This window comes from Arachis hypogaea, chromosome 12, assembly GCF_003086295.3.
Source record: "Arachis hypogaea cultivar Tifrunner chromosome 12, arahy.Tifrunner.gnm2.J5K5, whole genome shotgun sequence".
NCBI classification, from domain to species: domain Eukaryota; kingdom Viridiplantae; phylum Streptophyta; class Magnoliopsida; order Fabales; family Fabaceae; genus Arachis; species Arachis hypogaea.
This window is the reverse complement of record NC_092047.1, coordinates 44,183,292-44,184,339: the sequence shown is the minus strand read 5'-3', so window position 1 is coordinate 44,184,339 and position 1,048 is coordinate 44,183,292. Positions and strand designations below refer to the sequence as shown.

The following is a 1,048-nucleotide window of genomic DNA, read 5'->3' as shown; positions in this document are numbered from 1 at the left end:
GCTGAGAAGATGATGGAAAAGTCTTGCTATTGCTAAACCTATTTCTTCCACCATTATTGTTGAAGCCTTGTTGAGGCTTCTGTTGGTCCTTCCATGAGAAATTTGGATGATTTCTCCATGAAGGATTATAGGTGTTTCCATAGGGTTCTCCCATGTAATTCACCTCTGCCATTGCAGGGTTCTCAGGATCATAAGCTTCTTCTTCAGAAGATGCTTCTTTAGTACTGTTGGATGCAGCTTGCAATCCATTCAGACTCTGAGAAATCATATTGACTTGCTGAGTCAATATTTTGTTTTGAGCCAATATGGCATTCAGAGTATCAATTTCAAGAACTCCCTTCTTCTGAGACGTCCCATTGTTCACAGGATTCCTCTTAGAGGTGTACATAAACTGGTTATTTGCAACCATTTCAATGAGTTCCTGAGCTTCTGCAGGGGTTTTCAGATGAAGAGATCCTCCTGCAGAATGGTCCAATGACATTTTTGACAACTCAGACAGACCATCATAGAATATACATATGATGCTCCATTCTGGAAGCATGTCAGTAGGACATCTTTTGATCAATTGCTTATATCTTTCCCAAGCTTCATAGAGGGACTCACCTTCCTTCTGTCTGAAGGTTTGGATTTCCACTCTAAGCTTGCTCATCTTTTGAGGTGGAAAGAATTTGGCCAGGAAAGCACTGACAAGCTTTTCCCAAGAGTTCAGGCTTTCCTTAGGTTGTGAATCTAACCATGTTCTAGCTCTGTCTCTTACAGCAAAAAGGAAAAGCATAAGCCTGTAGACCTCAGGGTTAACTCCATTGGCCTTAATAGTGTCACAGATTTGCAAGAATTCAGCTAAGAACTGATGAGAATCTTCCATTGGAAGTTCATGAAACTTGCAATTCTGTTGCATTAGAGAAACTAATTGAGGCTTAAGCTCAAAGTTGTTTGCTCCAATGGCAGGAATTGAGATGCTTCTTCCATAGAAATTGGAAGTTGGTGTAGTAAAATCACCAAGCACCTTCCTTGCCTTGTTGTTGTTGGGTTCAGCCATAGCTGTTTT

At 40.7% G+C, this 1,048-nt stretch overlaps 1 non-coding gene across 1 annotated transcript; it reads left to right on the top strand.

The window, feature by feature from the left end:
• The first annotated feature begins 535 nt into the window (after positions 1-535).
• LOC112732121 (small nucleolar RNA R71) lies at positions 536-643 on the top strand. The gene has a single exon (XR_003167858.1). It is a non-coding gene; the product is annotated as a small nucleolar RNA R71 (small nucleolar RNA).
• The last annotated feature ends 405 nt before the right edge of the window (positions 644-1,048 follow it).